At 39.3% G+C, this 11,405-nt stretch overlaps 1 long non-coding RNA gene across 4 annotated transcripts; it reads left to right on the plus strand.

Annotated features, from left to right (window-relative positions):
* Positions 1-1,079: 1,079 nt before the first annotated feature.
* Positions 1,080-8,494, plus strand: LOC146663758 (uncharacterized). Of its 4 annotated transcripts, XR_014913064.1 has the most exons (4): positions 1,080-1,781; positions 3,333-3,422; positions 3,992-4,056; positions 4,147-8,494. It is a non-coding gene; the product is annotated as an uncharacterized LOC146663758 (long non-coding RNA). The 4 variants fall into 4 exon arrangements; XR_014913061.1 differs by having other exon boundaries at positions 3,333-4,970; positions 6,620-8,494; XR_014913062.1 differs by having other exon boundaries at positions 3,333-4,056.
* Positions 8,495-11,405: the final 2,911 nt, after the last annotated feature.

Below are 11,405 nucleotides of genomic sequence, written 5' to 3' on the forward strand. Positions count from 1 at the left end.
GCGCTTTCACTTCATGAGGAGCAGCCTGTGACAAGACTTGGCGGTGAGATCAATGGCGGAAGCCCACCTGGAGATGGATGATGGGAGAACATTACCACTAATAAGCCTCTGCCACACTGCCGACAGAGTCAGGACCTTGCTTGCTAGCTGCTATCGACTAGAGAGGGAGAGTAGAGCAGAGCTGTCCATTCACATATCCTCTTTCCTGCTCGTGTGCTTGGCAGAGTACAAGAGAAATGAAAAGCAACTCTCTGTAACAGAGAAACACGAAGGCAAAGTAGGAGAAGAGTTCTTGAAAACTGAGAAAGTATTTTCAAATATTACTTCTTTAAGAGTGCAGAAGCACTGAGGATCACAAATCATGCAACTGTTATAATCACTAATCCCGGTGTACTGTGCTCATAATGAGGATCAGTAATTGGACATATGCAACATGTATATTTTTTAAAAAAAGCTACAAGATTACATGACTCCATTCAGCAGCTAATTAGTTACTCTGAACCTGTCCTTTCACTGTTAATATTATCATCAGGTAATTCAGAAACCCAAGTACTCATGCAGCCTGCTTTGAAAATGAAAATGAGCTTGACATTTTCCCTCCAAAATGGGACAGGAAAGAAATGTCCTATTGTCTTGTGTCTCAAATATTGACATTTATGAGGGAATTCAAAGACATTACCACTGCCATTCTTACAATATTTCAATTAAGGCTGGGTTTATAGTTAGCTGTCTGTTTTCCCTCACAAAGGTATACTGATAATGGCCATACTGGCATTTATGGGGAAGCTGATCCCAGGGCAGGAGCTACATTTAGACATGTTCTTGAAGCCTAATTGGGTGAGAAGTGAGGTCCCATTAAATAATATGTCACAGAACAGTATGTGCCAAGAGCTGAAATGAACTACTTCCACAGTACCGGTCCCATTTAATGTAGATGTGAGAGGATCATTCACAGTAATTTCCAAACCTGGTGCATTTCAGCTTAGATTAACCCTTTAAGACCTACCATAGAACCAAGTCCGCCAGAGCTTATATTATATTTTTACATGCTGTGGAGCCATTTTTGGGAGCATTTCAAGTTGCTATACATCAATACAACCATTATAGCCCAGATTTTAATAATATGTATTCATTAAGTGCATAGTAATTACATAAATTGCAAAAAAGTGCAATAAACTACAAAAAAATTGAAAATCGTTTTTGATTTTTTGACATATATTTGTAGTTAGAGAAATTTAAGAGTCTTATCCCTCAAAACTGTAAATACAAAAAAGTTGCACAAAATAGTTTCCCACCACAGGAAAATTATTTTGAGTGTCTTCATAGTTTTATTTTTGAAATACACCAATTTTTATACACTGCAGGAAAAACGAAAATAAATATTATACTGCAAATTTGCAAAAAAGCAGCATATGCATCAAAATAAACTATTTCCAGCAGTGCAATATGAGTCCTAAGCATCCCAGAAACGACACAGAAAGTCATAAAGTCAAAGATAACTTTTAAAAAGAGCAGTATAGGCCCTGAGGCCCTGATCGCAAAAAAGACTACATTACCGCGAAAATGACGTCACTTCCGGTTTCGGGCAGGTAATGGCGGAAATGCAAAAGTTCGCGCTGACGTCTATTCCAACGTAGGAAGTGTTTTGAACAGCTGATCAGATCGGTAAAGCGTGTTTCTGGAATATTATGTTTTTGTTCCTGCAAGCGCTTTTTATGCAGTTTTTGCAAAGCTTTATGTGGAAGGAAACCGTGACCTAGGACAAGCTGATGGCATCAGATGTAAGTACAACTCCTCCGGTTTCATATGCAAAAAAAATTTTTGCGCTAGCTTACGTGGTTGCAGTGCTACTGGGATTTAAAAATAGTTACGCATAACAGAGCGTTCCCGCTCCGATCGGCTCTAAAGGGTTAAGCAGCTTTTTCAGAGAAGGAAAGACAACATTAAAAGCTAGGCGAAGGATTTGTTTCCATCAAATAAAGAACTAACTATTCATATTTTCTGACGGACTGCAGAATAACAGCAATAATTATTACTGAATGAAAATGTTGAAATGACTCCAGTCTTTATCACACACTTGAATTTCACTGTAGTAGAGCGGCTAACTTCAAGCTCTTCACTTCAGCAACTGTCAACAGTTTCTTCAGCTGTTGTGATAATGTTATAATGAGGCTCTGTTGGATGACAGCATGACACCCATTCATCTCAAAGCACACTGCCTCTAACTTATTTTCCTATTTACTCTGTTCAGCCCAGGTACTTGTTTTCTCATGGTTTCTAAACTATAATCCATCCCCAGACTGCACATTATCCAAGCCAGGCTACTGTAAACGTAGCACCTAAACAGTGTTGGCAACGTATGATTCATTTTGTGATTGGAAGATCAATAACCAATTTGAAGATGACCTGGTGGAGAGGATCAAGATTGCGAAGCTATGCTCCGATGTGCAGTGTAAATCTCGGCTGGTGGATGTGTGTCCAGGCCTGCCACAGGCTCCTGCTCCGGGGGAATGATTTATGCCTCGGCCCTGCGATGAGTCCAGCAGTGGTTGCGCTTTCATCGAACAGGCGTGGCTAATTTGAGTGGCCTTGATAAAGGAGGTTTCTGTGTGAATAGTGGGGACGGTAAGTGTAAGGGTTTTACAGTTAGAAAAAGTGAAGAAAGTTGTGTGTCGGGGAGGAGGAAAAAACCTTAAGAGTCATTGAGCATTGCAGTCATCAGCATAATCATTACTATAAGCACCTCACAGCAATAAAGATGTCTCTATGTCTTTGAAACACTTGCATGCGCTTATTATATTTAAGGAGACAAACAAAAAGAAACAGAAAGTCTTAGTCCATGACTTGAGCAAGTTAAGAAGGTAAATGGTTGTGCCAGGCCATCATCTTAAGACCAGAGTCAATCATACACTAAAGCGCTGCGAAGAGACAAACGCTTAAATGCTCTCGTCACATCGAAGTAACAACCGCTCGTCTGACTGCACGACCTCCCAGTTCAGCATGAGAGCTGGTTGCATAAGTGCAAAATATGAATGGATCCAAGGCGACAGGAGGGAGAAAAGTTAGATGGAAGGAAGTCATTAGGAGAGCTGCACTCTCCTCACAAACCCTATCTCAGTAATGCAGAGAAATTTGCAAACTGGCCATGAGTTCTGAAGGATATCTCATAACACTTGACAAGTGAAAATCGCCACCAGGCAGCTAATGGCTATGCTGTCAAGAGGGCAAATAAAAAGGCATGAGTTCGCATGCATGTAGGCTTTGTGGCTCTGGTCATGTGAGACATGTTTTCCAAAAAGGCAATTCTCTCATTCCCTAAATTCCCCCAACAGATCTACTTAGCTGCCAGGCCAGATGTGAGGTGCGGGGATCGTTGGCCTTAGGAAAAAGAGGTTGACTGAGGAGAAGAGCGGCGAAAAAAGGTGTGCTTCATTAAGTGCTCAAATCCCAGGTGGCCATTTGTCCCAGTAGCACTGTCCCTGTGGAGCAGAACTGTGTAGGGTGAAGAGGAGATGAACAGAGGCCCCCGTCAGCAGAAGCAGCATCCTCGAGCCCACAGCTGCCAATGCCTCCATCGGTCTCAAGACGTCAGTAACTAAACCACACACCACGAAGCAGGGCTCGCTCCCTGACCGCTGCCAATTACAGTGACCCATTAAGAAAAACAACTGCTGCTTCAGCAGATGGAAGAAAATAAATGTTTATTTGCCTGTTCTGTGAAAGAGGAGTGTAAACTTATTTTGAACCTCTCATCTAACTGAACTTTACTTTCTTATTTTCACGTAACATTTCAGTTCTTAACATGCCAGAGGGTGTTTTAAAGGGACATTTTACCAACCTGACTTAACAGCATTGTCCAGGAATGTACATCTGAAAAAGCAGTTTCATTGATGTTTTTTTTTTTTTTTCAGAAATTATGGTACAGTTATTGAAAAGAAATCCACACACCTTGTTGTGTGCAATTTGAAGCAGGAAGTATTTTCTTTTGCAGAAGCATGAAGTTAACTGACATAAGGGGGACACCGGTCATGCACTACCATGAGCCTCTCATCATGGGTAGGTGCATACTTTCTTCTGTCATTCTGTAGAAATAAAAAAGTCCTATATGAAGGGGCTCAAGGCTTGTGGACTTTTCTGATTATCCAGGTCCAGATCCAGGTTTTCCGGAAAGGCAGAGCAAGTATCCTTATATTCATGAAAAGCCAGATATCTCTACCACACATAGATCACCAAAATTAGATAATTAAGGCCAGATTTTGAGAAGGAAAAAAGATTTTAAGGTGAATTCTAAGAAAAAAAACTTTGTAGTGTTATTTTAACATGTACCGGTATTGTTGTTTATTAAATTATTTTTTTTCATCTTTCCTATTAAGAAAGATGAACTGTTACCGATGTTTCTGTGTGTGACCTTATCATAAATATAGTTTATGTTATATCAACAAAGACCATACATTCCCATTAGTTTCTATCCAAATCAGCAAAATAAGTACTGTGGATATAAGCTAATTTCATCAGCCTTTACAAAGCTACATTTACCTGATACCTGGAATGTTGGTAGAAGTAGTTTTTATTTTAATCCACGAACCTAACTAGCAGAAAGGAATTTAGATTTTTGTTTATCATTCTTCCCCTACTGGTAAAGCAAATATCACAACTGAAATACAGACAATACCATAGGGAATGCACATACTGTGATCAACGAACACATTATGCAACATAGTTCACAGGGGACTTCCCTGTGATATAAACTTAATCCAACCATGAAGAGTTCTTATGAGAAATAAGATTAAAAACTTTACAGATGGCACAGCTGTGAAATAATGCCGCGTGACCTCTTTTCACAGATACAGCTTAAGTGTTTCCTGTACATTCTTGGGCTCATTTGTGTCTATTTACTTCCACGGGGCCGTGAAGGCACATGAAGGAGGTGCCGAGAAGGCGAATCAGCGTCGCAAAGTAATGGTCCCGAGGTAAATGAGCAGCTGCAGCTTGCAATATCTGGTGACACAGAGAATCCCTTTGCCGAGTCTCTCTCACAAGAGAAGGGCTCATCTTAAATCATCCTCTGATTTCTACAAGCAGCGCAACAATATCTCACTCCAAAGACCGAAGCTGCGGCTTTTTATGGGTGCTCAGGTAATTGAGCAGCAACAGCGGAAAAGATCTCATTCACTTATGCGTGAAGGAAGTGTATCTAAACTAAATGACTGGTGAACTGAAATGGGGATCCCACTCTCCATCTCTTTGTCGCCTTTTAGGAATATGTCAATAAGATGTGTTTGTGAACTTGCAGTGTTTGGCACTGGAGCGATGGCGTTATCTGGGCTACATGTGTCCTGGTGTAAATAAGCTTGTCAGTTTAGCCACAGGTTCATATGTAATAGAGGACAGGGCTGAGGGATGACGGTAGTGCTGCTTTATAGCTCCTCAAGCCACACTTGTCAAGGGAAGTGGCCTACAAGACAGCTCAGATAGGCACAACAAATAGGCTTTGTGTCTGTAGTTTACAATTATCCAACACTGAGATAAACTATAAGGCGACTGACTCAGAAATATATGCTAGCAAAGATTCACCGTTGCTTATGCCAGACAGAAGCCAAACATCATAAAATTTTACAACACTGACAGCTATGCAAAGAAAAAATAAGAGAATAAGGATTTTATATTATGGTCGCATGAAAAAGAACGAGAAAAAACTGCCAACATTTGTAAATCTATCCACTTTTTTTCTTTTGTGATGCGCTTTAATATATCATATTAACCTCATGTAAAGAACTCAGTCATGAATAATCTTAAGCAGAGAGGAAAGATAAAATAGTCTTTTTCAATTAGAAGCCATAAATCCCCTGAGTTATCTGAGGTAGCTGCTAGATGTTATTATGTTTCATTTACTATGTGTTGATTAAAAAAATATGTCTCCTAAAGGACCGGGGGGCTTTAAAAAGGCCAAGCAGGAAATTACATTTTAACCAGGAAATCCTCAACTCTCGCCCTGTGGGAACAAAGACAAGTACTACATTTGGTTTCTTAATTTATCTGTGACTAACAGTCAGCTATGCATTTCTTGTCCTACATCCAGCAAAGGGACCACTGCATTGTGTGCTGCCACCCTAACAGTGACAGTTTTGTAACAAGCCCAGTGCACAGCAGAGCCTTGGGGTTCACTCTGCCAAAGCTACTCTGAAAAGCCCTGAAAGCGCTTTCAGACAACTCCCTTCACTCAACGGACAGACAGAAACAGAGTCAACCTGCGACACGTGACGGGTCCTTGCCTCGAGTCACCACGCAGTGCTATTCTCCATGGTCCCCACCCTGTCAAAGACCCATCACATACATGCACAAAACAACATATCAAGCATTTTATGGGATACGTTGAAGGAAAAATTGCAGCTATGGCTTTCTATTGAATGTTTAACTGTTTGAAAGTTAATCTCAGTATTGAAAAAATGTAAAACTGCAGGTTTGTCCGATAAACAGTGAAAAACTGTAAAGATCTTCAATTTGCAGTGCAACATATCCTCATGTTTAAATTAGAACCCACCATATTTTGATTCATTATCTACGTCTTAGTGAGTAAAGTCTACTTAAACTTATTTTTGTTACTTTGTTTTCTCCCCAGTGACCGTGTGTTGGAATCTAATCATATCCTGAAAATGATCAAGGCCAAAAGCCAGGAAAATGTCTCCTTTGAAATGTTTGGGAAGCATCTGCCTCCGGCACCTTTGAAACCCCGATAGAGACATCTGTCTGATGCGGTAACATGCCCAAAGTACCCGAAGATCAACACTGACATGTATATCAATACATTTCACTTGAACGTGTGGCTTTTTTCAAATAATACAGTAATTTGAAATATTTTTAAAGCCTATTTTAAAGGTGTGTTTCATATTCCCTAATAAGATTCACTGCTTTGAAATTTTTGCCAGGGAACGAAATATGTTTTTCTCTTTCTGAAATTATGATTGGTCTTGTGCGGATATGGAACAGATGGTGTTATCTACCTCACGGGTGAGTGGAGCAACAAGTGTGCAATTAAAGGCCCGAGGAACTACTGCATTCAAAAACACAAACTCCAGAAAGCAAACCAGCACAACTTTAAAAAAAAAAAAAAGAAGAAGAAGACAACTTCCTGCATGGTGCATTTAGAGAGTTAAATTTGATGTAGTGAATCCAAATGCATGGCAAAAATGGAAAATCAGCAAACATGGGCACTAATGAACAGTTCATGCAATTTTAAGTGGTCAGCACTTTGCAGGTTCTCTCAGTTTTATACACTCACATTTGAATGTGCTCTTTCTTCTGCAAAGGCCTATCCAGCAGATTTTTAAGAACTCTGACACTGAATTCAATAGAAATGCTAGGAAGCTAACACATGCATTTTCTCCCATATACAATTATGGCCAGAAGAACTGCTCTTTTTCCAGTGTGGAATGATTGTACAGCAAATGTCTTTAATGAGGTTTAAAAAAAAAGAAATGCTCGCAAAACACAAATTGAAGCCAACATATTCCTACTCCTGCATGCCAGAAGCGATGGCCTTCCTTCATCTTTCATTGAAGCCGAGTCAGTATCAATCACATGACACTCCAGTGACAAATAGGCAATCAAATAACACAAGGAGCAAAAAATTATTTCACTCACTCACTCCTTGACCTTACAGAACGAGCAGTCAGTTTAGGTATTACTGCTGGCTATCAATTAAAATTGATTTTTCTTTTGGATCAATTGCTGTGTAAACATTTAAACAAAAATGGTCATAGAAAGCTGTCACTAATAAATAAAAACTGTTTAAATGGATTTATCCACTACCTCCACGCTCTATACAACAGCCCATATTTATTTTGGCTGCTGGCTGTTTAGGCCAAATAAAAGACAATGCAAGCAAATTTTCTAGGCAGCAAAGGAACTGCCTTTGGACGAGGAACCATCTCAGCATGTGTAGAGCCGGAGGAGAGACAAAATTACCATCAAACGATGGCAACTATGCCACTGCTGAGGCACCACACAGGACGCAGAAGAAGTAGTCAAACATTTAGGTCACACTGAGTTCAAACACACACACACACACACACACACACACACACACACACACACACACACACACACACACACACACACACACAGATACAGCTGTGTGAGAGGGCATTTACAGATACAGCTGTGAATCATGATGGCACAAATCTGATTAAAGGGCAAAGCAGTCTGAAATTTGTTAGGTATATTTGTTCATCTGCTCTCTAACACAAATATCACATGGAAACAACTCAGTGCATTTTGACATTTAGAAATGATCAAGATAACCTGCTCAAGTTCAAAGTAAGCATCAGAATGTGGCAGAAAGGTGATTTTTGTGACTCTGAATATAACAAGTTTGTTGGTGCCAGTGAGAGTCAGCCACGTCGAGGAATTAGTGGTTTTATTAAGTCCAATATGGCAGAAAAATATCAAGCAATATGTGTATGGTGTCATGTGAGAAACCTCAATAAAAGATTAGAAAGTGTTGTCTGGTTTAATAACTTGTTTCTGCTAAAACGTTCAGGCCAGGTCAGATATGTTGGCATAAACAACATGAAATCGTGAATCCATCCTGCCTTGTATCAGTGGTTTAAAGCAGTTTCTTGAACATGAAAATGAGTTCACTGCACTCAAATGGAGTAACCAGATCTGAATCCAGTAGAGTTCTTTTGGGATGTGGTCAAACTGGAGATTCCCATCATGGATTATGGAGCAACTGTGTGACGCTATTAATTCAGTTCAATTCAGTTCATGCAGCAGCAAATCACTACAACAGTCGGAGGAAACCTCAACAATTATACAACCCCTTTGAGCAAGCACTTGGTAACAGTGGGAAGGAAAAAATCCCTTTAAAGAGGAAGACCTGTTAAAAGGGCGTTTTAACAGGTCTTCTAATACTAGATTGGAGTCCAAGCTAATATTTGCAAGGTGTAAGTAATAAAGTGTATATCTAAACTTAAAAACTTAAAAATAAAAACAAACAAACTACCACTGCATTACACTTCAGTAAGAAAATTTCCCACTTTTCTCTAATTAAATAAAACAAACCAAAATGGAAGCTAATGCACAATTTATTTCAGCTGCTGTTCTGCCAGTGCATCCCTAAATGACACATCTCGTATTTCTTCTCATTTACCTTTGACTTTTGTCGTAGTAAGTGCAACAAGGGACAAAAATGTCCTGCACATAAAGCGGGACAACCTGGTCACTCTAAACTTAGCTGACTGTGTCCCGCACCAGCAATGTAGCTACTTTAATAGGATGTACCTGCGTTAAAGATCTTGCTAAAGAACATTGTGCAATAAAAACTGCAGCGCGGAGATTAATTAGAGCACGCTCAGAGCTCTTTGATGTCTAAATATTTAATTATAAAGAGGTCATTTCTTTAAAAGTTCAGTCATTCAGTTTTAAAATGAACTGCTTATATGCACAATGAAGACAAATTAGGACATACAAATCCCCCAGTTTGATTCTACATAGGCTGACCTTGGGTGAAGTTTTAGGTTAGTACGCTTAGTTCTGTCTATTTCGGTGTTAGCAGTGACTATTTTTACATATATTAACCATCAATGCTACTACCAATACTGTAAAAAACATAACCTATTTTCCTAGATCAGAATCATTTGCAAATTAGCTGCATGCCATTAGAACTCAATTCCCCAGGTGTATTTGCAACATTCATCCTTTTTTTTCCCCATAAGGACTTTACCATGGAAAAGGACACAGTATGAATAATTAGCAAAAGGCTGCTCGTGACAGCGAATCCTATTTTGGTTTTATGTCTTCAGTGCAAACAAATACAAGCCGCAGCTCCCAGGGTTTCATCAAACATATCAATATTCAGCTGATAATACCTTTAATCTGTGGCCAAGAAAACCTTGCATAACTCCTCAAAATGCTACAGGGAGTTTCCACTAATGATCAAAAATGATGAGGAAATATGAAGTAAATAGCTTATAATTAATTTTAATAGGCCTCCCAATTTATAATACAGCACCCTACATTATCCAAGCTGACCCCCTTGGATGGAAACAAAACACAAGTGGATGTTTTTTTATTTTTCAAACTTCAAAACGAATTTATTAATGGGCTGTTTAATGTGTTGTCTTTGTTGTCTGGGCTGCATTGATGATTCGGTCATAATCATCAAATAAGATGGCTTTACATTAGTACGCCATGTAGTCTATTTTTACAGTGCATGTGTAATTATTTCTGCTAACTCGCCTTATTTAACATATGAAACATAAACTTAAATTTGAGTTTGTTTTATTATCATACTGCTGATAATTTCCTCCTAATGATGCAAACAAGCCCCATCCAACCATTCACGTACACAGTTCCACAAGTGCCTTTTGTGATGCCTACGCACATTTAATGTCACAATCACATTGTGATGGATGTATCGGGTCAACTCGGGGTTCAGTACCTTACCCAAAGATACTTCAACATGTACACTAGAGGAGACAGGGATCAAACCACCAACCTTAATAGGTGACATGATTTAACTCCTGAGCCACATCTGCCTTAATTAATAAACATAATAACCATCCACCCATCCATTCATTCACTTCTTATCCCGTTCAGCCACCACTGGACAGGTGGTCAGGATATGGTAGACGATTCTCGAGGACAGCTTTTTCAATGATAAACTTCCTGAGTACCGCACTTGGAGCCTAGCGCAAAGCCTGGAAAAAACGTACACTGCTGGAAACTTTGTTAATAATTACTTTGTTAACAGTGCAGTCACCATGGGGAAAAATACCCCAAGTGGCACAGGAAACCTTTTTCCAAAGTCCAAATTTATTTACTCAAAAAGCTTTTTTAATAGTCTAGTGGTTTTTATTTGGATCAGCCTGCTACAAAAGAATCACCTTTTACTCCAATGCCAACTTTTGTTTCTCTTTGAAGCACTAAAGGGGCCGATCTTTTGTAATTTAGCTTTAGAGATGTGTACATTTGTCTGCACTAAATTTCATCACAATCCATTTACAATTTTTTTTTAGAATTTAGCATTAAAGCAAAAGTGGGTTCCCATATTAATTAGGATTAATCACTGAATTTATGTACACAGTGTCTTGCTCGATGTCTAAAACAGCAAAAGATATTCTACATACTATAAAATAAATAACCAGTGGAAGCAAGCTGAAGAGCTAACAGAATATAAGCATACACAACAGAAAATTACTTTAAAGGACCCACTCCATACTGAGATCAATCTCGAAACTCCATTATTAATAGGACTTTTCATTACCAGACTGCATTACAGAGATGTTTAGAAGACTAAACACAGGGCATGTTTGTGACTTTCTGACAGATGGCAGGCTAAAGGTCGAAAACACACATGAGGCTCACTGTAGAGGGATCAGTCCAGTAGGATACCCCTGTGTGTC

Source organism: Rhamphochromis longiceps, linkage group LG8, assembly GCF_057381845.1.
Source record: "Rhamphochromis longiceps isolate RC_006_pf linkage group LG8, R_longiceps_female_GT1.1, whole genome shotgun sequence".
In the NCBI taxonomy this organism is placed as follows: domain Eukaryota; kingdom Metazoa; phylum Chordata; class Actinopteri; order Cichliformes; family Cichlidae; genus Rhamphochromis; species Rhamphochromis longiceps.